The sequence below is a fragment of the Heteronotia binoei genome, chromosome 3 (genome assembly GCF_032191835.1).
Source record: "Heteronotia binoei isolate CCM8104 ecotype False Entrance Well chromosome 3, APGP_CSIRO_Hbin_v1, whole genome shotgun sequence".
Taxonomy (NCBI): domain Eukaryota; kingdom Metazoa; phylum Chordata; class Lepidosauria; order Squamata; family Gekkonidae; genus Heteronotia; species Heteronotia binoei.
In genome coordinates, this window is record NC_083225.1 from 158,088,950 (window position 1) to 158,116,655 (window position 27,706).

General features: G+C 44.5%; 1 protein-coding gene across 4 annotated transcripts in view; it reads left to right on the top strand.

The window, feature by feature from the left end:
* STARD13 (StAR related lipid transfer domain containing 13) overlaps positions 1–27,706 on the top strand; it is a 212,975-nt gene that overhangs the window by 94,082 nt on the left and 91,187 nt on the right. The window contains exon 1 of one of the 4 annotated variants that reach the window (XM_060234709.1): positions 13,850–14,057. The exons of the other annotated variants lie outside the window; for them this stretch is intronic. The gene's annotated coding sequence lies outside the window, so the exon portion shown is untranslated. Of the gene's footprint in view, positions 1–13,849; positions 14,058–27,706 lie in introns of those variants that run through there. 4 annotated transcript variants of the gene reach the window in all.

Sequence of the window (27,706 nt, forward strand, 5' to 3'; positions counted from 1 at the left end):
CATGGTGGAGTTTCCCCTTAAAATGCTAATGAAGTATTAACTTTATTAAAGAGTTCTGTTTTGTTTTAGGGGACTGTATTTCTGTTAATGAAACCAAGTGGAGATAGTAGGGTTAAACCTCTTCTGCACAGCCCCAATACAATCTGAGGCTGCATGATCCTGTAATTTGCATTTTATAGATCAGGGGTGGCCAAACTTGCTTAACATAAGAGCCACATTGAATAAATGTCAGATGTCTGAGAGAAGGAAGGAAGGAAGGAAGGAAGGAAGGAAGGGAGGGAGGGAGGGAGGGAGGGAGGGAGGGAGGGAAAGAAAGAAAGTAACTTTAACTTTTAAATGCATTCTCCAAGCCACCAGCTGGTTTGGCTTGGAGAAGTGATGTAAAGAGAGAAATGCCTTCCCCATGCCAGTTGATGGGGTGGTGGGGGCTTCGAGAGCTACACAATATGAGTGAAAGAGCCACACGTGGCTCCCAAGCCGCAGTTTGGCCACCCCTGTTATAGATGGATGATTCTAGATTTCTGTTTCAGTATTATATATTTTTCCTCTTTGAAATATAAATTGTATTAATCTTTGCATATATGACTTTTTAACCGTCTGTGTTGGCAAAATTAATAAGGCCAAAGGGAGTCATGTTATTTCACCTTACTTTATGATAAGTACATAAACTAATTTTAATTAAAAGTCAGAGCACATATGTCAAAAGTACTGAATACCACAGTACCTTAAAAGCTGTAAGTCTTCATGGGCAAAGGCACTTTGTCAAGTAAGTAAACATAAGTATTTTGCATGCATGACATCTACATGTTACTTTAGAGGGTTCTATTGAGTCCATTGGAGAAACCCACCAGTATCCAAGATAATATGTGGGTTTTCCCAGATCACACGCCTGGGCCTGTTTCTGTAAAACATTATAAAACTTAATAAAAATGTAATACATCATAAAAGTTTTTATCAATAATGATTAAAAACTCATAATTTTTTTTAAAAAACCACCAAAACGTAAAAGCAGCATAAAAGACTGAACAAGTCAACAACAGGTCTCAGACTAGAAGGAAAGTATAGAATGATTTTAAAAGATCAACCCCTTAAAAGACTGGGTAAAAACAAATATTCTTGGCCTAGTGCCTAAAAGAGACTAGGGTGGGCACTGGATGAGCCTCGGTGAAGAAGAGTATTCAACAGGTGAGGGGCCACCACTGAAAAAGCCCTATGTCTGGTGGCCCCCGCTTCACCTCGGAGGTTGATGTGGAAGAGCTTAGCTGGTGGGCTGGACAGTATGGGAGAGGGTGGTCCTTTGTGTATCCTGGCCCCATGTCATTTCAGTTCAGAGCCAATGCTTTGAATTCTGCCTGGACATAGATGGAAGCTGAGCACAGGATGATATGATCCCTGTATCCTGCCCCTGACAATAGCCTGGCTGCTGCACAGGGACAGTCTCATGTTCTTTGGGTCTGTAATATTTTTCAATGTGAAGTAGATGACACTCTAGAAGACAAACAGTACTGATAAATTGAAGAGAAAAGAAGAGCACAGCAAAAGTTTCATTCTAAAGTATCATATAAAGGAAATTAAAAGCAAAATGCTAGGTAGCAGAAGTTTTGAGATGACTTTTCTGCCTCACAAATGGTTACATGACCCTCCCCCTTTGATCACAGAGCAAGAGACTTGTTTAAATGAGGTTTGAAATAATGATGCCTCTGATGTATAAAAAGCACAGAAAACATTTACAATGTTGACTTAAAGACATAAGCTCAAAGTCCTTACCAGAGAGCTCCATAAAAACAATCAGAGTGCCTTAAATGGGCCCCTAGGCATTATCGGATTGGAAACACTGTATATACAACGCTGAATTATGTTGCAACGGCATAAGGCACAAGATGGCACGAATTCAAAGGAAGTTAAGTTCCAGGAAAGGATAACTACAGTTGGTCCGGTGTATTAAGAAATGTCAGTCGCTGCAATAGGACAATGTTTCAACATGTTAAGTGGATGCAGGTGTAAAATCACACCACTGTGAATAATCCTGGCTCAAGTGGGGCCACCCTAGCATTGCTTGGAAGCTCTGAAAGGGCTAGTTCTTCAGCCAAAGTCCCATTTCCTTAATAATATTGTGGTTGGTTTCTGCAGAATTGTAGGAAGTTTTACATTATTTCCAGCTTTTAGTGTTAAAAGAGGGAATGAGAGAAAAATTGTGAATCTTGGAAGCAAGCCTATGTAAACCTACTTCACTTTTTTCCTGAGATACTGATAAAGATGTTTACATATATAAGGCATTTTCCAGTTGCTCTTCTCTAAAGTGAGTTGGTAAATTTTGGTGTTAGGGGACAATGAAAATGCCAAGTAATATCTTGACTTGGGCTGTCGTGATAGAGTAACTAGCCCTAATATTGTGCTAGCACTGAGCCCAAAGTCTATGGTTTTAACCATGTTGTTGTATCACCCAATCCCTGCTATCACAGGGCTCTGAGTAGTGTACAAATCCAGAAAAAAAACGTACAAACAAAATAATACTTTAAAATATTTTAAAATCTGTTGGTAATTAATCCCAATTCAGACTGCTGACTACTTTGCAGGCAGGGGGAGGTGGCAAAAATGCATCTAGAGAGTGGAGAAGGGTGCCTGCTAAGATGGTAACCATCACTGTCCTCAGTTGGAAGCCTGGTGGAACATCCCTGCATTACAGACCCTGTGGAATTGTGTAAGGTTCCAGAAGGCTCTGATGGAATTTGGCAGAGAGTTCCACCAGGCTGGGACCAAGAAGACTCAGGTCCTGGTCGAGGAGAGCCAGATGTCTTTAGGGCATGGGATCACCAACAAATATCTGCCTAAGGAGTGTAACATTCTCCCTGGGTCACAACAGAGGAGACAGTCCCATAGGCACATTGGGCCCTGGCCACTCAAAGCCTTGTAAGTCAATACCAAAACCTTGAACTTGACTCGGTGCTCCAGTGGGAGTCAGTGTAGCTGGTACAGCAGAGGTTGTATATGTGCCATCTGTGGTGGTCCTGTCAGGACTTGCACTGCCACATTCTGGACCAGTTGGAGCGTCCTGGTCAGTCTCAAGGGTAGGCCAGCATAGATTGAGTTACAGTAGCCTAACCTGGAGGTGACCGTATGCTACAGCATCACTGCCAACATGATAATGGCACTTCTGGTAATGCTGGAAGTGATGCGATCATGTCACCAACAAGGCAGATAATCCTCCATTTTTCTCCCACCACCCAGCTGAGTGGCAGCAGGAATGACCAGTTGTGGGGTTGGGAGTTCTGCTGCTGAAGCAGAAGACCTGGCACTCCTACCTTGAGCCAGTTTCTCTCTCTCTCAGATAATACTCCTCACAGGGTTATTGTGAGGAATGGAAGAATCAGACATCTTTACCTTCTTGTTTATTAATAAATGACAAATGAAAAATACAGTCTGATCCAGATAATTTTTAAATTGTAATACTCACTGGATTGGAGGTGAACATTAGATGCTGACCGTGTTTGTGTTGAGAACTTGGAAGTACAAACTGGGGTGGCTTTATCATATTTAATGCTGAACACAAATTCCTTCTGTAAGATGTGGAATCCCACACAACTACTATGCAAGCAACTCCACAGTTTTATCACAACAGCTGGGGCTGCATATTCGTAGCCCCTGCTAGATTTGCTAAATACCACTGATCAGCTGTTTGGAACAAGGTGTAAGGTGCTAGACTTACAATGCCATCCTGAGCACACTGATACCCTGCTAAGTCTATTGAAATCAGTAGGTTCAGAAGGGTGTAACTTTGCTTAGGATGACATTGTTGTCCCTCTTCCTCCTACCACAGAACAGCTGATTTGTTGTCATCCAAGTATTTAGCCCAGGCTGCAAACACATGCAGGTTTGATCAAGGCCACAGAGTATTTGTGTCTTTGGATGTTTTATTAGTCTTCAGTGGGTTTGGTTTAAGACTCAGCATGTGGATTAACCATCTGCTTCCAATAACTGAAAATTCATAGCTGATACTAATGAACACTTCTTGTCTGCTTGCATGCCTCTGAAATGCTTGGGGGCAGCTCTCCCCCCCCCCCCCGATGGAAAAAGTCACAACAGCTGTGGGACACACAAGGATGGCAGTGCCTGTCTCTCACTACATTTCTGGCAGTGGACTTCTAAAGTGCAAAGCAAATTTCCAAGCTGCCTAATTACTATAAGCCTGTTAAGTGTAACTTCTGTGGCAACAACAAAAAAAAGCTTCCTTTAAAGATTTTTAATTGAATTACACAGTACTTGAACACCTGTGTGTTCATTCTCCTGACCCAAACTCAAAATTTGAGACATGTTTCAAAGAAGCGGAAGATAATTAATGAGATCTTGAAAAACTAGCCTCTTTGCAGCCTGAGCTGACTCATGTTTGCTCAGAAGTAAGCCCCTAAGACATATACGTATAGCAGTACAATGTTAGTCAATATATTTAGTTGTTGGTGCATCTCATCTGAAGATGACAACAACTATTAGATTCCTTTTTCATCTAAAAAGAAGTTTTATCTCTGAGTATGTAAATAATTTTATAAATTGAAAATTTGACTTTTATGATCAAATGGTTGTTCCCACATGGAGATTTTGTTCCATGGTCCTCAAACTACCATGAGGGCTTAGTTATCCAGTCATTCCCTGTCTGGATTTTTCTCATATCTACTCTACAGTTTCCCAAGCTTACTTTGTCTTGCCTTAAAAAAAAGAAAAAGGTACAAAAAGGCAGGCTTGGGAAGAAGGGAAGGAGTATATTTCTGCACTTCCTCATCAACATTGGGAGCCATATGGGGTATTGTCTTATGAGGAGGCTGTATTGCCACTGAGAATTTCTTTGCATTACAAATGCCTTTGCATTCACAGCAGCTGTGAAACCAAAATGGGGAATTGTCCCCATGAGGAAGCAACCCATGTTATGTATATTTCACAGTCAAAGATTCATAGCTCATTCCACATTTGCCAGTATGGTGGTATTTTTTGAAAACCTTTTAAAATTACTTGTTTCATGCCAAGTACCAACTTCATAGTATATTGTGAGTTGGAGAAGGGCACAAAATATGTGTGATCAGAGCAGTGACAGTGGTGCAGCAAGTAAATGTATATTTTCTGCAGTGCTTTTAGAGTAACAGATCTTTGCATTAAGCGGCAGTTCATTTTCTTGGCACCATGGAAAGTGTGATGTGTCTCCTCACACCAGTGCAGTATCCCATCTGGCATTATTAGAAAGACCCAGTGTTGTTAACCCCATACTCTCCAATAGATGAGACAACTCCTCAGAAGCATGAGATGCATTTTGAAGGAATAAATGTTATTTGAAATGTTATAAGCCTAATTAGTTTAAATATAACCTGATTTCTTTGCCTCCAGATTGAAAGGAATAAATTTTACTAGATTTGTTGTACAACTATGAAAGCTAGAATGTTGAGAATCCTGCCCTCTTCTGCAGATGTGTCTTTAAAACTGCTTATTGACATCAACACCCATACTGAAAGCATAAGCTTCCCTTTTACTAGAACTGTTCTGAGTTTTCATACAGTAAAGGAAGCCCTTCAAGTCTGTTAACAATAGAATGTTTTGGAGGTCACTAATTCATAGGGGGTCACTGTAAGTGGAAAGTGATGTGACAGCACTTAACACACATACATATATATGGTTTACTGCACTTAGCTAGAATTTTTATTCTACTTGCCTTTTGTATTGATCTTTTGGGTTATGATGGCCTGGTTGGATAACATTCATCATCTAGGAAGCTTCAGCTCAGTCGACTGTGTAAAAAAGGTAGAGGGATAAGTAAACAAGTAGCAGTGATGAATAGTGAGGTGGTAACTATCACTGATCACTACAGTTGGTGGGACAAAAACAGGAACAAGACATCCCTGGTAATCATACAGGAGGCATCAGGGAAGGTAAGAAGAAGCCCAGTCAGTACTGTACTGCTGACACCATTGGGCCTGCTAGGCAGGGCTTGTTTTGTAGAAAAAGCCCAGCAGGAACACATTTGCACATTAGGCCACACCCCCTAATGTCATCATTGTTTTGTGCAGGGCCTTTTTGTATAAAAAAGCTAGCAGGGACTCATTTGCAATTAGGCCACACACCCCGATGCCAGGCCAGCCGGAACTGTGTTCCTGCTACAGAAAGAAAGAAAGCCCTGCTGCTAGGTATCCACAATGCTTGCATTGCAGACAGGACTATGTATACCATTCCTTGCCTCCTTTGCTGCCTTCCAACCATTAATGGTGAGAAAATACATTCTTCTCCTTAGCTGCTTGCTTTCTCATTGCTTGCCTCACAGTTGGAGTCTTTCAGCTCTCAAAGGCTCACGCCCAGGCTGCGTGCCTGCAAGAGAGAAGGAATGGAAGCTCAGCTGATACACACATGTTCCCAGATTTCTTCTCCTGCTAGCTTTGAGCATCATTAATCTGAGGACCTTGTGTTTCTTGAGCTCTTGTATCAGTTATACATCTGATGAAAGATTGAGCTAATTTAATATGGAATATCCTTTTAGTATGCTGGGTAATTAATGTTTTGTAGTCTATTAAATCTGTATCTGACAAGGAGTTCTTTTCATCAATATGGATATGGTAAGGCATTTCCACAAATGGAACTCAGCTCAGTCTTTCTCCTAATAATTCCAACAAAAGGAAGCTTGGAACTATGTTTGAAATTCCATCCTCCTTCCCCCTCTGGTCCCCTTTTCAGCAACACACATAGCTCTTTCCCCTGCTCTGTGTAACTTGTCTGTAAGGTTCTCATTTAAGCATATTCTATGATGTCATAGCAGCTCAACCAATGTCTATCAAGGAGACCAGGCACTGATTACAAAATATTGTGTGTGGTCAGGTCCTAGAGCCCTGTTCAGACACAATAGCAGGCTGGAGTGTTCAACATTAGCCCCTGCAACTAATGGGTAGTATATAAGGCATGTAGATTGGCCTTTCCTGGTATAAATACTATCACCTTTTATTATTTCAATTACTTTTGATTTTTTTTATTATTTACCTAATGCAAATGGTGATTTGTGCTAATGTTGTGATGGTACTTTATATAATATGAGGTCTAATGGTATTTATTTACTTTTAAATTTGGAGATAATTTTGATGGATGTATTAATAGGTTTTATCCATTTTTATGTGGTTTATGTTATGTTTAGGGTTCTTATTTGTATTCTGTTCTTTATATTCAATAAAAATCTTGTTTATGGCATAAATAAATACTAGAAGAGCCTTCCCTTCTGCCTTTGCCTTGACCACACAACGGTATGTTCTTCACACTCCAACTTCTTGTTCTTTAGGTTCCAGTTTGCCATGCTATGAAGTTACATTCATAGTGCACAGTGAGATTATATGAATAGTTGTTTAATATCTAAGGAATGTGTGATGGAACATTCCATTGTATAGAGCTCAGAATAAAATGCTTTGGTTAGTTACCTCATGCTCATTTCTTTAAAAGATGGGATTTTGCTGCAGGACAGATAACCCAGCTGCCTCATAAACAGCTTGATTGCTTTTATCAATTACTTTGGAGTCTTTGCTTTAATTTCTAAAAGCATAATTGTTCCTTTGTGGAACTTTGGTTCTGAAGATTTGGTTGAAAAACAATGTAAGCTCTATGTGGCCTCTAGTGGGCAACATGTGAAACTGTAGACAGATTTGTGTGAACCTGCAATAATTTTTCAAACTAGCATTCCAATATAGTTGCAAATACTTACTGAAAACTGCAATTATTGTGTTTCTTAAATAAAACTTAGATAATCTTTTTTTGTCTGTTTTCTGCTGTTGAATATATTCCTGCTATTGGAGGAAACAAAAGCAGATGAGAACGAATCCTTAATCTTATATTGTACCAAATTAGCAAAAATGATATATTTGGGGAGGTCCTCATCATGCCAACTCTGGGCTGGGAAATACCTGAAGATTTGTAGACCCTGGGCAGGGTGGATTTAGGAGAGCAGAGGAACTTCTGCAGAGTATAACTCCACGGAGTCCACCCTCCAAAGCAGCCATTTTCTCTGGGGAAAGTTGTAATTCTGGGAGGTCACCAGACCCGCCTAGAGCATGGCAAGCGTCCATTGTGTGCTAAACGAGTTGCTTACTTTCAGTCAATATTTTGGCCACTTTCAAGTTTTGAGGAGTGAGCAGACTCGAAGCTTGGGTTGTCAACCTCCAGGTGATACATGGGATTACAGCTGATTTCCAAGTGATAGTGATCAGTTCATCTGGAGAAAACGGCCACTTTGGAAAGTAGACTCCGTGGCATTATACCCCATTGAAGTCCTTCCCTTCCCCAAACCCCATCCTCCCTAGGTTCTACCCCCAAAATCTGCACGTATTTCCCAATCTGGAGCCTATTAGTAGCAGACACTTTCAACCATGAAGCATAACTTGCGGGATAAACTCCTGCTAATGTGATTCTAGCACACTATGCTGGTCAGTACAGATTTAAGACAGTACACATGCAGTGAAAAGTAGTACTGTGGGGTTCAGGGGCCATCATGTCCCTGCCCTCCTCAGTAGCTCCCTTATCCATCGCACCCTTTTCTGTCTGGCTTTAGCTTGCAGAGCCTCAGAACTGGAAGTAGGAAGGAGTTTGCAGCACCTGGCTCCTCCTTCTCGCCACTGCATCAGCCTGGAGAGAACAACCAGCCAGCCACCTCCTCCATGGCCTGCTTCTAAGCTCCTTATAAAGCTGTTGCATGTGGTCAATCAATTCCCCTGAAGTCTCAGAAGAACTAGCAGTCTCATGAGACCTGATAGGAATCTTGGGCTGCACCTGCAGCCTCTTTACCCCTCCCATTGCCCTGCCTAAACTGCCAGCAGCTATGGGTATGATTGGAACAGGGAGCTCAAAAGGCCCCTACATTACTGCTGTTGCAACATTCCTCCTCCTTGCTGCTGTTGTCCTGGCTGGCTTGGCAGCTGGTAGGTATGGTTGATTTGGGGCCTTAAAAGGCCCATAGTGGGTTACTGCTATTGCAGCAGTTCTCCTTGTTGTTGCTGTCCTGGTAGGCTTCTGTGTTGCCAGTACTGTGGGTTCCCAAGTGGGCATCCTGGAGTTCCTGGGTAAGTCCAGGAATGGCTCTGGCAATGGGGTAGGCCCTCTCCCAGACAATTACATGTTCAAAAACTACAAATGCATCTCTTTTGCTGCATGTATGTGCATTTTTCTCTGAACAGGGGAGTCAGAGATGACTGCAGTTTCCTATTTGTTGATTTTATTAAAATATTTACCCCACCATTTGTGTTTGCTCAAGGCAGCTTACAGCAATAATTAAAACATTACACATGAAAACCAAAATGAAATAAGAAAGCCCAGATATCTCCCTCCCCAAAAATATTCCTATTATTCCTCAAACTCCTGACAATCCAACAGGACTTGCAGTGTTTCCTAAAGATCTCCAACAAGGGTTCCCTTCAGGGAACCAGCGTGGCTCTGACCAGTGCTGGGAATGCCACTCTAAGGGTTTCCAGCCCTCCCCCCAGCCTCTGGCAGGGGGTGGAAGGGTGGGGTTGCCAGATCTGGTTGGGAAACTCCTGGAGATTTGGAGAGAGTCTGGGGAGGACAGGGACCTCAGTGGGGTACATGCCGTAGAGTCATTCTCCCAAAACGCACATTTTCTCCAGGGAAGCTGATCTCTATAGTTTGGTGTACAGGAACATATAGAAGGAGATGGCCCTTCAAATATGTGGAGCCCAGGCCATGAAGTTCATAACCATCACTTTGCTTTGAACTTGGAAACAACTAGCAGCCAGTGCAGATGTCCAGTGCATGAATGGTTCCCCACATGAAAAAGAAAGTGTAGAGCTCTTCTCCCTAACATGCTAGTTTTCCACATAAAGGGGGAGGGGTTACATGGGGAACAGGCAATTCCCCACCTGCTGTCTGAATTGGTGGTGTCCCAGAAGCCCAGTAAATAAGTGCAGTGCCCTCCATGTGACTAACCTTGCAGATATTTCCAGTGTGAGCAGCTTACAAAGCTGAAGTTTTAAAATGTCTGTTTCCCAAGGAGGAGTATCACAGGAGGGGAGCATAACTTCAAGTTACTTCACTGTACCATTAAATCCTGTCTTTTTTCTTTATTAGGGACCTGCAGTTTTATTTGGAAAAATCAATAAGGTCACCAGAAAAGCTGATAAAATGTTTTTGGTTTGCTTCGAAAACTGGGGCTAGACCCTTTTATAGGTACTTTGCAGTTATTTCTTTGCCATCAAATCGCTGCTGTGGATTAGACATCACATCCCCTTGGAGAACTATTATAGCTGCTGCACTTAAAAACCTGGAGGGTGGATGTGGGCCTCAGCAGGAGGGATGTGGCTTGCAGTTGATGGAGCATTCATTTCGCAGAACCCCACTGCTCTTTCAGTGTACAACCTGCAAGCTCCAAAAGACATATTATTTTCTACTAGGACTCCTGGAAAGCAAAAAGGATTTTTGGATATTTGATCTGCTTGCTGTTGGCTCATGGGAAGACTTCTGATGCTGGTTTCCCTCTGTGTGCATCTGATATGGGATATCAAGAGGAATAACAACAAAGATCCTTAACAGCTCCATCAAAGTCGTTGCACCTTTACCACTGCAACATAGGCTTCATGCTGAATTCAAGATATTAGGGAAGGACCCTAACCATGTTTTCTGCTGATGGAAACACTTCCACCAGCAGAAATGGCAGGGCCCCAAATAGGGCTGCCAGGTCTGTATTGGAAATACCCGGAGACCTTGGGGATGGACCCAGAAGAGGAAGGAGTTTGAAAGAAAGACCTCAGCATGGAACAATGTAATAGAATCCACCCTTCAAAGCAGCCATTTTCTCCAGGGGAACTGATCTCTGGCAGTTGGAGATCAATTGTAAAAGCCAGAGATCTCCAGGTCCCACCTGAAGGCTGGTAACTCTAGCCCCAAAACTAGCCCTGTTGCCACCCAACCATGGTGTCTGAGTCTGTTGCAGCAAGCAGTGGCCTCAGACCATACCCCTAGGTCCCAGTGGGCAGTCTGCAGTGAACCTGCTCCTTCTACCCTTCCTTATTCCCTGGGAGGTGACTTCCTTGCTGTGGGGGGAAAAGGGAGAAAGGTGGAAGCATCATTTGCTTAGATATCAAGAGGAATAAAATGGGCCAGCCCTGCTTAGTTCTCTTTCCCTTCTGCTATATACAGGAAATTGTGAGGCTAAATAAAATAAAAGATGGCTGGCTGTCACAAGTCAAGGGAAATTCTCTAAAATGTAGCCGCATAAGTCAGCAAGAGTCAGTATACACACAAATCTTCTACCTCATATTTATGTGGAGAGGCATTTGTATGAAACAATCTCTTTCTGAGTAAAATAAAACAAACTCTTCAAACTTACTACAGCTACTGAAAGAGAAGTACCCTCAGGTCCTGCACAAGTCCCAGAATTTTTTTATTTCACTCACTGGCAACATTAGCTACATCAGAGAAAAGCTATCAAAACTAGCAGATTCTAAAAATGAACAAGAATAAAAGCCCTGGAAGCTGCTTTGCAAGAAGAATGAATGGCTGGAGGACAGCAAGCAGTTAGCAGAGCTCCAGCGCCCACTGGGCCATACTCCAGTGGCTTATGCTGGCCGTTGCAAGTTTAGGTAGAAGGAAGATGGAAGGCGGCATTACAGCCATATGTTTATGAAGTACTTTGTGTACTAAAAGCAATAAATAAATGATTCATAAGTTAAGCAAAGCTTTCTCTGGAAACTGCACACACACCCCTCCCAATCCACTCTTGACAGTAATGAATTAACCTGTTTTGAGGTCAGTGCTTTATCTTTACAAAGCAGTTTCCTCTTGCCCATAAGGGGATACCCTGGATGGATGTTTGCCTATTGCCCCTTATTAATTATAAAACTGCTGGTCATAGGTTCAGTGTTATATAAGAAAGTTATGCAAGAAGAGTTCCTATATAGTGAAATATTGGCCTGTACTGCACACATCCTTGCATAGGGCTGTTTTCCACCTTAATTTTCCTATAGTTTTAATGTAAGGAAGAATCCAGAAAATGGTAAAAGCAGTCATGTTTGCATGGTGATAAAGGTAAGTAAGAAAAATGGACCTGGCATATTTTATTTTACAGAAATTGTAGTCCTCCACTCTCAGAAGACTCTTGGGGAATATAAATCTGCCTTGTATTGAGTTAGACTGTATGTCTCTCTAGTGTAGAGCTGTTTGTTGTGACTGACAGTCTCTTTTTCAAAGTCTTAGGCAGAGGTCTCCCCCTCTCCCTTTCTGTCCTGATGCATGGAATTCTTTAACTCAGTGGCTCCCAGACCCAACAGTTCTCACACAAGAGGATCAAAAGGCAGGAATGAGTAGTAGAAAGAGGAGGAGCTGGGAGAGAAGATTCTGGAAGGTCTGATGGCAAATTTTTTCAGTTTGGCTCTGTGGTGATAGTAAGTACCACCTCATGCGGTTGGCATAGAGTTGCCAGGTCTGTATTGGAATCTACCTGGGGACTTTGGGAGGCGGAGCTGAGAGTGGTTTGAGGAGGGGAGAGGCCTCAGCATAGTACAATGCCATAGAGTCCACCTTCAAAGCAGCTAACTAAAGTTAACTTAATGTAGGAGTCATGCATTTTATACTGAAGAGCTGAGAAAGTAGTAATGTGGAGTTAATTTTGCAAGTGGTGCCAAAAAAGTACAGAGAGTTTAGAAGTAGTTCCCTGCTTCAAGAAGCTTGAGATTCACCATTGCTTTAATTCAAGATCCCAGGCACTGAACATGGAACTTTCATCATGCAAAGTATGTGTGCTATCACTGAGATATGGCTTCTCCTTTACATGTTACAGATTAGACTCCGCTAGAGTTGCCAACCACCAGATGGTGGCTGGAGATCTCCTGGGATATTGACTGATCTATGGACAAAAAAGATCAGTTCTCCTGGAGAAAATGGCTGCTTTGAAGGGTAGACTCTGTGGCATTGTACTCTGCTGAGGCCCCCTCCCCTCCCCAAACCCCACCCTCTCCTGGATCTACCCCCAAAGTCTCCAGATGTTTTCCAACACAGTTGGCAAACCTACCCAATCTCCAGGAACTTCCCTACCTGGAGCCGGCGACCATCTGCAGTTGTCAGCCATAGTTTAGTAGTACTGCCTGTTCTTTACCTGAATAAAAGACCCATGTTAGATTCTGCATACTGCCAACAATAAAAAGATCCCAGGGAGCAAGTGTTAGCATTTTTCTAATTAGAGCACACAGTACTGGGCTAGATGGATCAGTGTGACTCAGTGAGTTTGGTTCTGTTTTTGTGTATTAATGGCTGAGTTATTCATCATGATAGTTACAGAACAGTTTCAAGAAGCAGCTCACTGGCTGTTTCAACCATTTCCAGTGGCTTACTGTACACATTATGCAAATATAAATAGGCAAAAGTAGCATGGCAAGCAATCCTCAGATTCATCTGTTAGCAGAGCAAGGGAGTGCCTTTTCAGGACAATAACTACCAATCACTCTTTGCACAGAGAGTATAAGAGTCTTTTAGGATAACAAACTATGAAATGTACAGTGTGTTTTGCCATATGTTCACATTAGGGTGGGAAAGTGCCATATTACATTGATGCAGCTCTTTAGGCTTGAAGGTCACAGCTCTCTTGTCATTACCTTTCAGTATTATTGATTTGGCTACATGGTTGACTTTCATGTGCACCTCATTAAGATGAGTAATTGTTTTTCAAGTTTCAAGTGGAGTAGCAGGTCCTTTCATGGCATAATTGCATGATTTACCCGAGCTGTGCTACTAGTGGTAGGAGATGGTTTACAGAAGATCCAGCTGGGAGTTTTCATTTCTCCAAGAGCAAGAGGCGGGACTAGAGACCAGCCGAAAACCAGGCAGGGCATTGATCAGACCAGAAATTATGTAGAGCACAACCCTGCAGACAGCATCGTGGAAATATTAGCTGGCAAGGATAACCAAGAGGCGGAGGGAACGCTCAGTGGCAGAGAGAAACCATCTGTCAGATTCTAAACAGTTCTTCTCAGTAAAGCAGAAAATGAAATAAAGAAGAGGTTTTGTTTCAAGGGACAGCAGAATCTTAGAATGTATTTGTACACAAAGTAAGTTTACATCCTCTAGTAATTATGTGTTTGTTAGTACAATAACTAATGTTGTTTGAAACGCTCTTCGGTTTCCAGAGAAAGGAAGTCAGTGCATATCTTCTTTGTACTCTCTCACTTTAAAACATTTGAGTTCACATTCGACTTGCAAATACGCTTATCTTGGAGTTGTGTATTCAAACTATTTGCAAACAACTTTTTGAACTGTCCGCATTCAACATTGTATGGGTGGTTTTGATTATCATACTTGACGAACACTTTCCCTAATATTAAAAATAGTTTTTGTAATTGATCTTACTGATATTGATTATTAGAAGTGTGACTGGTGTGCATGTATAGAAGAATGCCATTTGCGGTGGTGTTGTAAATAGGTATAGCATGCTAATATGTGTGCTTTCAAGCTAGAGTATATAGAGATCTTGGGGCTGAGTTATTTTTCCCCTTATCCTGAGGTAAATAGGGGGCATGCTATACAAAAAACATCCTACTGCCCTTCTTGAGACTATTCCCATCGCTGCTATCAAGAAAATGTTTTTGAAGGAATTTGTCCAGGGGTACCAAATTTTATTTGGTCCAGGGGTACCGTTGAGATTCAGAGTTCACCAGTCTTCTGAACCTGATGATGGTAGCTGATGTTACATTTTCACAGTAGCAAGCTAAAGCTACAAAACATAAATTATGCTGTGTTCAGTGGTGGAGTGCCAGCTGCCTAATTCTTAATGGTGTGGGACTTCCTAGAGAGAGGTAAAAACAGCAAGCAGGAGATGCTGCTCTGGGCACTGCACTAGAAGTTGTTTGGCATCAAGCAATTACATTACAGTTTGTGCAGCAATGCTGTTTTTGTGGCATTGATTTTAATGTGCCGCAGTCAGGAGCATAAGCTGTAGCTGTAAACTCTTAGGAAGAAGAAGGGGGGGAGGGAACCCACACACACACACTCAACATTATGGCCCAATATGGATGACAAAACATTATAGCATGTGTGGGAAAATGGCTGCAGTCCAATGTCTGGAATCATTTATCTTCGGGTAGAGTTTGGAAGATGACTGTTTTATGCATTTTACAGAACTCCCTGCTGATTGATGTCATTTACTTAGGGAGATGGAGCCCTGTTATTGATGACTGGGCAAATTAGGGGAGAGGGGATAGCATACTCCTGGTACTGTCTATATATCACATACGAACAGTGGTAACATTGTGGACTTGATCCTGCATAGGGTCCCTAATGTACTGTTCTTTTAAAGCTTTTGGCACATTTATGTATCATTCCTGACAATCGCATAGATCTGTTGGATTGCAGCTTAATGACAAAACATATCATTGCACTTCTCTTTTCAGTTTAGGGAGCCGGTGAGCCATGGTCCTAGAATTCTCCTTGCAATTGTTTTCACTTAAATGATTTCCCTAGCATTAGTGGTCATTGACTACCAAGATCAATCGGAAGGGAAACAAAAAGAAAATGTTGTATCAGTGTAGTGTGCCCTGATTTGCACTCAGGCCTATAAAGAAGGCACTTTGCTTTCCAAGGCACCTGTATGCAGTATATCAGTGAAGACACTGCATTGTTCTGTGGCATCTATCCAAGCATATCCTGCAACAGCTTGGCTGTGCTACATGTGGAGTTGAAAATCACCATGGCTTATTAAAAAGGTTTTGATTTGAACTTCAGGCAATCAGACCAACATGGCTGCCCACCTGGCTCTATCTAAGGGCATATGGTTCTTACTTTATGTTATAATTATTATGAACACTCTCTTTTTCACATTAAATGGGCTTGTGATGTTGCTTGCTTGGAAACAAACCTTTTTGCTTGCACTACTCTTTATCACTTGCAGAGACAAGAGTATGTTCCTCTCATGCTATAGGCACTGTTCAGCTTCTAAAGAGATTTTGGTTTTGCATGAGCTTAAATGCCCAGCAGCAGAAGTGCTGTAAAAGATTTGCTGTAAAGCTATCAGTGCTGTAAAAGAAGTGAATGTATTACAGTGCAGTCTGAAGAAGAGGTGCATCTTCCTCAGTCCATTGAAAGAGGGTATGATTCTGTTCAGTATCGCTGAAATGTTCTGCACTTTTAAAATGTTAGGAAGCTACTTTCTCTGACTTTAATTTTGCTTTATTAACTTATATGAACGTGTTCTGCAGCTTCTAGCCTGTGGCCTTCCAATAGGGTTGCCAGATCTGTAATGGAAAGTATATGGAAACTTTGGGGGTGGGTCTGGGAGAGGGTGAGGTTTGGGGAGGGGAGGGGCCTCAGCATAGTACAATGACATAGAGTCCACCCTTCCAAGCAGCCATTTTCTCCAGAGGAGCTGTTATCTCTGCCAGCTGGAGATCAGTTGTAAAAGTGGGAGATCTCCAGGCCCCACCTGGAGGCTGGCAACCTACCTTCCAAGGAAGTGATTTGCATTTAAAACAGCAGAGGGGGGGTACTGCTGTTCTCTTTTTCCTTTGAATACAGAAACAATACATTTAATTAGCAAAACACACATGCATACACTGCACGGCACTTGTTCATTCATCACTGGAAAATGCTGCAATCTGATTCCAGCAACGTCAAAGTCAGGATCTGAGGTAAAAGCTGGTGTATAACAAATATCAGCTTTAACTTACAATGGCGACAGTGAGATGAGGGGCCTGTGGGAAGGGGACAGATTATTACAGAACATGGTCTTTGGAAAGCAGACAATGGCATCAGCACAGGATCTTCTTCGTGGTCTCTGTGCATTCACACATATGGGTAATCCGCAGGATTGGCCCCGACCTCGGAGAGTTCAAAGCAATCTTGATCGTAGATCTGGCGCGCCTCCCACTTGTCCTGGGAGGAGGCAGCTACTGCGCATGCCTGGACAAGGGGGAGGTGCTTAGCCACTCAGTTTCTTCCTTACCGCCGACCGGATCGCACCTTCCTCGTTGATCTCCAACTTCTTCATTGCAATCTCCAACAATTACCTTCTCTTCGCTTCAATTCTTCATCTTCTACTCCTCCTGGTATCGTATAAAAAAAAAAAAAAAAAAAAAAAGCCTTCTCTTACTATTCTTTCTGGACTTTCCCCCCCCTCCCCCCCCCTCCCCGGGCGGATGGAAGGAAGGGACAAGATAATCTTTAAACGCTGTACCAGCTGCTCATCCAAAATCCCCTCGTCCGACGGCCACTCTCTTTGCTTGTTCTGCCTTGGAGAGGCCCACCGTCCAGACTCCTGCGTGCACTGCAGCCAATTTGGCAAACAGGCCCGCAAGAACCGCGCCGCGAGACTCAAGAGCCACCTCATGGAAACCACACTCCGACCGGCCATGCCGCATGGCGGACAAAAACAACCCGCGCCATCTTCCCCACACCTCGTGGGAGAGACGCAGTCGGCAGCTTCCGTGGCACAGAGTCCCTGTAAGCCTAAGACCGGCAAACACTCCAAGAAGTCGGACGACCCCAAAAAGCGCCGCCGTTCCGATTCCGCCCACTCGGACCCGACGGGTAGCGTTAGCTCGAAAAAGCACAAGAACCGCCCTCTCGACTCGGCCTCGAACCCGACCACCAAACCGAAGGCACCGAACCCGAGCGCCACTGCCTCCGGATCGATGCCGAAGACTCCGACGTCGAAGTCGACGGCAACACCGTCAATCACTCCGTTGGAAATCATCCGCATCTCATCGAAGTCGCCGTCCATTCCGAATTCCCCACCAGACCAGCTGCTGGATACGCACTCTACCGCATCCGTTAGGACCCGGCCTCTCGACCCCACTAAATTCATAGATCTCGCACAGCCAATAGACGCCCACGCGCTCATCAGAGAACCCTCGACCCCGAGAGCTCTCCCGACTAGACCACGATCTCGCAGTCGCAGACGCACCAGGTCCCGCAGTCGCCGACACACCAGGTCCCACAGTCGCCGCCGCACCAGGTCCCGCAGTCGCCGCCGCACCAGGTCCCGCAGCCGCCGACGCTCCCGCAGCCACCGCAGGGGGAGACACTACTATTACTCTCCATCGAGATCCAGGTCTCCATCCCCACGGAACCGAAGACGACACCGACGATCACCCTCCTACGATCGCCATTACCACAGCTACCAAGAGTCTCCTCGCTACCGAGATCACACACACAGACTCCAAACTGCATCGGTCGAACCGCTTCACCACCATGACGACCCTACGAGTCTCGGCGCCGAACCGAAACTCCCATCGCCACTGGGATCCTTACACGCGGCTCCCAAGACAACACCTCAGCCCGACCTGCACCAAGGAACCGACGACGGATCCGAGGAGGAACTCTCCGACTCCGACCACTCTTCGGGTTCGGACCTACAATCCCCAGACTCCGACATAGCCAAGCCAGCAGACCTATCACCGTCTGAGGGCCCGAGATCCTACCTCGACCTCGTAGCAAACATGGCAAGCTCGCTAAATCTGAAACTCAATACGGACGCTCCCAGAGTCTCGGACGTCGTATTTGATCTAGTGCATGCGGATCTTCCATCCAGCTCCTCTCTTCCCATGCTCCCCGTCCTCCTAGAAACACTCAAAGAAGCATGGGACAAACCGGCATCAGTACCGCCAACATCCAAGAGGGTTGAAGCTCTGTACAAGATACACGCACCTGATTCCAAGTTCCTGTTCACCCACCCGGCTCCGAACTCGATCATTGTGCATTCGTCTTCGAAGTCGAAGCAGACTAGACACCCGGTACCACCAGAACGGGAGGGCAAAAAACTCGACACGATTGGGAGAAAGATTTACGCCCTCACTACAGCCACAACCAAAATCCTCAACTACATGGCATGCTTTTCCGCATACACCCACAACCTGACCACTTCCCTCGCCGCATTGGTACCATCCCTGCCCGAGGCATCCCAAAAGTCAGCCACCACTACCCTGCAAGAGATGGCCAGAGTGAGCAAACAGCAAATCAACACTGCCCGTCACGCTGCACAGTGTTCCTCCAGAACCTTGGCCTCAGCCATAGCACTCCGCAGACACGCGTGGCTCAGGTCCTCCTCCCTCCAACCAGACATCAAATATAAGGTTGAAGATTTGCCCTTTGATGGCCTTGGCCTGTTTAGCTCATCTACAGATGACATCCTCACATCAGTAGACGATGGCAGGAAAAGGGCGAAACGACTGGGAGTCTCCCAACCTCTGACCCAATCCAATCGGCAAAGGAACTGGAGGTCCAGCCAATACAAAGGGACCAGATCCCCACGGCAACAGGAATCATGGAAGCGCAAACCACCGCAGTCCAAACCTTCCTTTCAAAACAGACGCCAAACAACCAAGAAACCTTCAACCACATCCAAACCGTCTCTCTGACCTCCCTCCCCCGAGCCGTCCAGTCTCCCTCCATCAGCCAAACCGATCAACACGACTACAACCATTCTACACTGCCTGGAGGACCATAACATCAGACGCCTGGGTCCTCGCCATCATTCAAAGAGGCTACCTAATAGAGTTTACCTCCACTCCAAGGCACCACCGATTCCTCACCACACCCCCGTCCGCACCCCTGCAGACAGAAATCGCGTCTCTGCTGGACAAAGGCGCGATAGAACCAGTCCCACCCCAATACCATCGCACCGGCTTCTACTCCCGGTACTTCCTGGTGCCAAAAAAGGACGGAGGACTCCGACCCATTCTCGACCTCCGCAAACTCAACCTACACATAACCTACAAGAAATTCCGTATGGTCACGCTTCAGGCAATCCTCCCGCTCATCCCAGAACGAGCATGGATGGCGTCCATAGACCTCCAGGATGCCTACTTCCACATTACAATCAATCATCATCACAGAAGATTCCTCAGGTTCGCCATAGGGAAGCAGCACTTCCAGTTCTGCTCCCTTCCCTTCGGCCTCTCCACAGCACCAAGGGTCTTCACCAAGTGCATGGCAGTAGTAGCAGCCACATTACGCCAACAACAGATATCAATCTTCCCTTACATAGACGACTGGCTGATCGTCGCCCATTCCAGGGAGCAACTACAACTGGACGTCTCGACCACTCTCTCCACCCTGGCCACCTTAGGCCTCCTAGTCAACCTCTCAAAATCCAAACTAGTCCCTACCCAGAGGATTCAATTCATAGGAGCAGACATCTCCACGCTCTCGCAAACGGCTTTTCTACCTCAGGACAGGGCACTCGCCATACTGTCACTGGCCAACACTATCATCGCCCAGCGCTCCCAAACAGCGCTCACTTTCCAGAGAATGCTAGGCCTCATGGCAGCAACCACAGCAGTTCTGCGGTTTGCGAAGCTGCACATGCGTCCCCTCCAAATGTGGTTCGTAAGGACTTTTCGCCCCCACACACAACATCAATCCACACTACTCACCCTTCCACTACACATTGTGCCATCCCTCAAATGGTGGACCAAGGAACGTCACCTCTACAAGGGCATGCCATTCAAGCAGACACCGTCCTCGGTGATTGTAACCACAGATGCCTCCAAGTGGGGATGGGGAGCCCACTTGGAAGACCTCACGGTGCAGGGCCAGTGGACAGACTACGAACGCTCTCTCCACATAAATTGCCTGGAGCTCATCGCAGTGCACAAGGCTTTGCGGTCCTTCCTCCCATCGCTAAGGAACCAGCACGTCCAGATCACCTCCGACAACATCGCCACAGTCTTTTACATCAACAGGCAGGGCGGCACCGCCTCCGTCAGACTCTGCAAGAGAGCCCTGGCACTGTGGCATTGGAGCATAAGCCAGGGCATCTTCCTCACGGCCGTACACCTACCAGGGGTCGAGAACACCCAGGCAGACGCCCTGAGTCGCCACTCTACCAACAACCACGAGTGGTCCATCAACAGCCGATACATCCGACAGATCTTCAGCATCTTCGGACAACCGAAGATAGATGTATTTGCTTCACCGTCAAATGCCCAATGCACCCGCTTCTACACGAGAGGTCCTCCATCCCACCTCTCCAGGGGGGATGCCTTCCTACAAACTTGGAACGGAACACTCCACTACCTCTTCCCCCCCATTCCACTTATCACCAGAGTTCTACAGAAGATTCAGGTAGACCACACAAACTGCATCCTCATAACTCCATGGTGGCCCCGCCAACCCTGGTTTACGACCTTGCTGCTCCTGTCCAACAACACCTTCATCCAACTCCCTCAAACACGGGATCTCCTCTCTCAACAGGACGGCAGGGTCCTTCACCACAACCCGGCATCGCTCAAATTAACAGCCTGGAGAATCAGTTTCTAGACTTCCCCCCGGAGGTCCGTCAGGTCCTAGTGAACTCCAGAAAACCATCTACTAGGAAATCCTATCTACTGAAGTGGAAACGCTTCTCACACTATGCCTCACAGCACAACTTCGACCCCAACTATGCCACTATACCTCAGGTACTAACTTACACCTTAACGCTCTCTAGAGCGGGTCTGTCGTATTCTTCCCTGAAGGTACACCTGGCAGCCATCTCTGCTTTCCACCCCCGCATCGATGGCACAACGGTATTCTCTCACCATGCGACCAGAGCTTTCCTCAAGGGCATCATTCGCCTACACCCACCAATCAAACAAGTTCTACCCACCTGGAGTCTGTCTCTAGTCCTGAGCCAACTCATGAAACCGCCCTTCGAGCCCATGGCTTCCATCCCACTACACCTGCTGTCATGGAAGACGGCATTACTTACGGCCCTCACCACAGGTAAGAGGGCCAGTGACATCTGCGCATTCAGAGCAGACCCACCGTATACGATATTTCATAACAGTACGGTGATCCTCCGACCTGACCCGACCTTTCTACCCAAGGTCGTCTCTCCTTTTCATCTAGGAAGACAGTCCACTATACCAGCCTTCTTCCAGCACCCCGCGGACGCGGGACAAAGGGCGCTCCACAACCTGGATGCACGGAGAGCCCTAGCCTTCTACATAGACAGAACCCGCCAAATCCGTAAAGACCCTAGACTTTTTGTCACCTACGCTACCCATGATAAGGGCAGCAGAATATCTACTCAGAGACTCTCCAAATGGATTGTTGCTGCCATCGAACTCTGCTACCAGCTGGCAAAACAACCCATCCCTCAACATATACGAGCCCACTCAACCAGAGCCGTGGCTACCTCGTCCGCCTTCATGAAAGGCATCCCTATAGAGGACATCTGCGCCGCAGCCGTCTGGTCCTCCACATCTACCTTCGCCTCGCACTACGCTCTCGACGTTCGTGCCCGGCGAGATGCCTCCTTCGGACAAGCGGTGCTACGGTCGATCTTCGACTAACCACTGTGAGTACCACTATCATTACGTTACGCTCTAACTTTACATATTCTTACAGATCCAGCACCCACCTCCGAAGAAATGGCTCGCTAATCACCCATATGTGTGAATGCACAGAGACCACGAAGAAGATGGACAGGTTTCTTACCTGTAACTGGTGATCTTCGAGTGGTCATCTGTGCAATCACACAGACCCACCCAGCCTTCCCCGCTGCTGGAAGCTAGTTAGCACAGTTATTTCCACCTATCCGGCGGCGGGAAGAAACTGAGTGGCTAAGCACCTCCCCCTTGTCCAGGCATGCGCAGTAGCTGCCTCCTCCCAGGACAAGTGGGAGGCGCGCCAGATCTACGATCAAGATTGCTTTGAACTCTCCGAGGTCGGGGCCAATCCTGCGGATTACCCATATGTGTGATTGCACAGATGACCACTCGAAGATCACCAGTTACAGGTAAGAAACCTGTCCTTCTTCAGCTAATCTGAAGCAAAACCTATATGCCTTTTGAACTACTTAAAGTTTAGCTCAAAATAAGTTTAAAAAGAAGACAAAATGCCAGGCACATAACCTGTAGAAAGCAGGGTATGCATGCTTCTTATAATCAGTAAAAAAAGCTCAGATACTAGAGCGATAAGGAGGAACTGAAATGTGAAAGGTAAGAGAAGGATTCAGGCCTAAGGACACTTTCCTCAGAGTAAGCCCATTTTATTTTTATTTATTTTGTTTTGTAGGCTTATATTCTGCCCTTTCCTGTAGGTGGGCTCAGGGAGGATCACAACACAAATCAAATAACAATTAAAAACCTACAGATTAAAAAGCAGAAATACAATAAAATTAACATACCAAGAATAAAGCAGAATACATCATAACATGGCATGTACTTCTGAGTAGGGCTGCTTAGTACACTATAAAAATAGCTATGTTTCTTCAGGAATGCACTGCTAACAAACTAACCTCAGTTTGTCTGCATTTTGTTTACTTTTCACACATTTGTGCTGCTCTACAAAGAAAAGCCAAAGCTATTTCTACAAGTAGCTCGCAACTTTTCCTCAATAATCCTGTATTACTAAAATGAAACTGTGGTTGCTATTTTAGTTTTGAACTAAAGAGACGAGATACTTGTTTGAACTTGTGGTATGTTTAGGACTGCCATTTTCCTGTTGGGGGAAGAAGATCCATCACCCCAGCTTCTGTTTTCCACCATTACTCCTGCAGCTGATGGGAGAAAAATAATATATTTAAAAAATCACTCTGTGGTAAAACCATAGAGATTCTGGTAATTCCTAATTCAGGACTGATTCAGACAATTCCTAGAAGGGTACAATATCACCTTCTGGGTTTTCTGGGCACCCCCATGTCCCTGCCACTCCAGATTCCTGCCAGTTGCTAGGCCATGCCTTATGACCCTAAAGGTACTCTTAGGGTTGCCAATCCCCAGGTGGGGGCAGGGGATCCCCAGGTTTGGAGGCCCTCCCCCCCGCTTCAGGGTCATCAGAAAGCGGGGGGAGGGAAGGGAAATGTCTTCTGGGAACTCTATTATTCCCTATGGAGATTTATTCCCATAGAAAAACATGGAGAATTGATCTGCGGGTATCTGGGGCTCTGGGGGGGCTGTGTTTTGGGGTAGAGGCACCAAATTTTCAGTATAGCATCTAGTGCCTCTCCCCAAAATACCCCCCAAGTTTCAAAAAGATTGGACGAGGGGGTCCAATTCTATGCGCCAAAAGAAGGTGCCCCTATCCTTCATTATTTTCTATGGAAGGAAGGAATTGAAAAGGTGTGTCGTCCCTTTAAATGTGATGGCCAGAACTCCCTTTGGAGTTCAGTTATGCTTGTCACACCCTTGCTCCTGGCTCCACCCCCAAAGTCCTCAGATATTTCTTGAATTGGACTTGGCAACCCTAGGTACTCTACAATTAGTAATCTGATAGGGCCAATCAGTATATGCCAGAGAATGCACGTTTTTCTGCACTGCACAACATTAAACTGTAGATGAATTAGGATTCGCATAGAACCCTTCTCCTAAATATGCTAGTGTTAAATGTGCAAAGAGGTTTTGAGGCTTGACATTAAGAGATGAAATTTAGCCCCTTCCCCTCCCACCCTGCTGTTTTTATAGATAAGTAAAGGTAAGAGGTGGGAAAGCAAAGATGTTAATGTTAATATCCAGACAACAGAGGTCACAATTTATATTGGGGGACAATTGCTAAATTCCCTGCCCAACATAAGAACATAAGAGAAGCCATGTTGGATCAGGCCAACGGCCCATCAAGTCCAACACTCTGTGTCACACAGTGGCAAAAAATTTTATATACACACATACACTGTGGCTAATAGCCACTGATGGACCTGTGCTCCATATTTTTATCTAAACCCTTCTTGAAGGTGGCTATACTTGTGGCCGCCACTACCTCCTGTGGCAGTGAATTCCACATGTTAATCACCTTTTGGGTGAAGAATGAAACATAATGCCATTCAAAGCATCTTTCTTCAAGCAGTATCTAGTCTGGCTGTTATTTGCAATATTTTTAAATGGTTCTGACAAATTAAGGATACTTTATTATGTTATCTTTGTAGATTTGCCATTCATGCTTTTCTCTAGGCATATCTTAAATCTAGAAATGTAAAATATAGTACTAGTGCGCACACATGGTACACACATGCACATACACAAATTTATTCAGAATGGAAGCTTCTACTGCATTTCTTATTAGGCTAAAGACTGCTACAAGCAAAAAGCATGAATATACTTGCAAACAAATTAGGCAAGAATCGTATGAGCTTTACAATTTTATATATTCTTCCATTTAATCACTTTAGATTTGATATATACCACTGTGGCAAAGGTATCTTATAAAGTTTGTCTCTACATGTCTGAGGCCTAAAAGTGCATAAATGCTTTAGTTGTATTTTTCTACTTTACTTGTTAATCTGTTGACTGTAAATTAGTCCATGAAAGTGAGTGTCATTTTTTTTTACCCTATGAAATCTGGTGTGAGATTGCAAAAGCTCACCATTTGTGAGCTGTTAATTATATTAAAATTAGCTTGTCAGTAGCCTAGTAATGAAAAATGGGCACTGAATATATACTGTGCAAAGGCAGTAGCTGTGATCTGCATGCAGTGACTAGTTTATACATTCAGATATTTGGTATCAGAGCTCAACAGGCTGCCATGCTGTGATCAAGGCAATTCTGCACCCAGTGAGCTTCTCAAGGAAGGCATAAATTCTCAGTGCCTCCTCAGCCCCCCCCCTCCCCACAGCAATGTATCCTTTGAGAACTAGAACAGGCCATGTACCTGAATCCAGATCTGAGTGTGGAATATTCACCAGCATTTTACATTTCCCCATCACAACTTATAAAAGACTCTTGTTTGTATCTTTTCTGTTTATTTACTCTGCAATACACAGTCCTACATAAGTCTCTGTAACAGAATATCTTAGAATCATAGAGTTGGAAGGAACCTCCAGGGTCATCAAGTCCAACCCCTGCACAATGCAGGAAATTCACAAATACCTCCCTCTAAATTTACAGGATCTGCATGGCTGTCAGATGGCCATCTAGCCTCTGTTTAAAAACCTCCAAGGAAGGAGAGCCCACCACCTCTCGAGGAAGTCTGTTCCACTGAGGAACCACTCTTTCAGGAAGTTCTTTCTCATGTTGAGCTGGAAACTCTTGATTTAATTTCAACCCTTTGGTTCTGGTCCTACCTTCTGGGGCAACAAAAAACAATTCTGCACCATCCTCTGTATGACAGCCCTTCAAGTACATGGGAGTGGGAGTGGGACTGGTTTTGAAGGTCTGTTGGGTGCTCTATTATACCCTGTGGAGACTGGTCCCCATAGGGTATAATGGAGAATTGATCTGTGGGTATCTGAGCTTGGGGTGGGCTGTTTTTTGAGGTAGAAGCACCATATTTTCAGCATAGCATCCAGTGCCTCTCCTCAAAAGTCTCCCTAAGTTTCAAAAAGATTGGACTAGGGAGTCCAATTCTATGAGCCCCCAAAAAGGCGCCACATCCTCCATTAATTCCAATGAAGAGAAGGCATTTAAATGGAGCACAGTCCCTTTAAATGTAATGGCCAGAACTCCCTTGTCACAACTATGCTCCTGGTTCCATTCCTAAAATCCCCAGATATTTCTTGAGTCAGACCTGGCAACCCTACTTCACAGCGTTGTTGCAAAGTTAAAATGGAGGCGAAGAAAACTAATGGAAGCTAGTTTGGGTCTGCACTGGGGAGAAAGGCAGAGTATAAATCAAGTATACAGGTGTACATCCTTCTAAGCCCATTAATTTAAATGGGTTTAGGAAGGTGTAGCTGTGTTTAGTATGTCACTATTAATCTCACAGTGGAACTGGTTATACTTATTGTGGATTTGTTAGGCTCAAACTCCTGCAGCACCATTTACTGTCCAGATGGGGGGTTGGCAAACAGAAAATGAGCAGAACACAGACATTGTTGTCCAAGAGCATGCATCTTTTCCCTCCCCTCCTTCCCACTAAGATATATTTAAAGGGTGCTAAAAGTCCAAATATTGCAATTACATTTTCAAACAACATCTCTGATATCACGCCAAAGATAAAATAGACAATTTTCACAGCTTTAGTTGTATTTTTTTACTTTACTTGTGTCCCTGCACTAAATTCTGAAACCATACTTGTGTGATGATCTGGCTATACATGCTGCCTTCCCTCCCTAGGTCAGCCTTAAACTGGCTATAAAATGTATCCTTGGGAGGCTACAAGGGAAGAACTGCTTATTAGCTAGGACTGTTCCCCAACAAAAAGGGAATCTAAGCTAACAAAAGTAATGCAATACATAGGTGGCCTGACGACTGGCCTAGATCCAGTAGTCCAGACAACCAAGAAGGCTTTAAGGAGAGAGTCTGTGAGAGTGTGTGGCAGAAAGCCTGATGCCTCCTATGTCCTTGTTGCTTCTTGGATCAAGAATGGTGATTTCTATATTTTTTCAAATATCATAGAAGACAAGGTTAGTACTTAGTACTTGTTTGGATCTCATGGCTGCATCCACTGCAGAATCATTATTTTATGAAGTCCAGTGGCACCATTATGACTAAAAAAGTTTTAATTTTATTTATATTTATTTATTTTTAACCCACCTTTCCCACAAATGGGCTCAGGGCAGGTACCAACAGATCAGTTTAAAAACAATCAAACAACACTGTGAAAAAGAAATCACACAAATTGCCAAATTAGTAGTTGAATTTGCCAGATTAAAATGTCACAAATCAAAAATTTCACAGATTAAAATTTTCATTATGCACATGAAAGCTTATGCCCAAAATTAAACTTTGTTGGGTTTAAAGGTGCTACTGGAGTCAAACTTTGTTCTGTTGCTTCAGACCCACACAGCTACCCACCTGGATGTAATTAAGATCAGTGATCCTAACACAATTTATAAAAGATTGAATCAAAA